Source organism: Pogona vitticeps, chromosome 2 (genome assembly GCF_051106095.1).
Source record: "Pogona vitticeps strain Pit_001003342236 chromosome 2, PviZW2.1, whole genome shotgun sequence".
Taxonomy (NCBI): Eukaryota; Metazoa; Chordata; class Lepidosauria; order Squamata; family Agamidae; genus Pogona; species Pogona vitticeps.
Window position 1 is genome coordinate 201,653,802 of NC_135784.1, and position 1,021 is coordinate 201,654,822.

Consider the following 1,021-nt stretch of genomic DNA (forward strand, 5'->3'; position numbering starts at 1 on the left):
AAATACCAAAAAATAAAGTAAAAATAAATAAACAGAGCAAGTCCCATGCTGGGACTGCAAAAAAATCACAAAAAAACAAAGCAACATAGAAACATGCCCCCCAGCCCAAATCTACCCTCAAAAACCCACCCAGAACATTTTTTAAAAAGTAAAAAGCAGCAACTAAATTTTAAATACCAAAAAATAAAGTAAAAATAAATAAACAGAGCAAGTCCCATGCTGGGACTGCAAAAAAATCACAAAAAACAAAGCAACATAGAAACATGCCCCCCAGCCCAAATCTACCCTCAAAAACCCACCCAGAACATTTTTTAAAAAGTAAAAAGCAGCAACTAAATTTTAAATACCAAAAAATAAAGTAAAAATAAATAAACAGAGCAAGTCCCATGCTGGGACTGCAAAAAAATCACAAAAAAACAAAGCAACATAGAAACATGCCCCCCAGCCCAAATCTACCCTCAAAAACCCACCCAGAACATTTTTTAAAAAGTAAAAAACAGCAACTAATTTTTAAATACCAAAAAATAAAGTAAAAATAAATAAACAGAGCAAGTCCCATGCTGGGACTGCAAAAATATTAACAAAACACAAAGCAACATAGAAACATACCCCCAGCCCAAATCTACCCTCCAAAACCCACACAGAACATTTTAAAAAAATTTTAAAAAGTAAAAAGCAGCACCTTATGGTCGAAAGCCTCCTGGAGGTCCTCAGAAGCCAGCGATGGTGGTGGTGGTGGACCCCCCAAGGGGCCTGCTGAGGCCTCCGGAGGCCTGGGCAGCCAGCGATGGTCGCTGGGGGAGGCCCCCGCGGGGCCTGCTGAGGCCTCCGGAGGCCTGGGCAGCCAGCGATGGTCGCTGGGGGAGGCCCCCGCGGGGCCTGCTGAGGCCTCCGGAGGCCTGGGCAGCCAGCGATGGTGGCATGGAGGGGACAGTATTCGCTCCATAAGACGCACGCACGTTTCCCACCAGTTTTTTTGGGAGAGAAAGTGCGTCTTATGGTGCAAAAAATACGGTAACAA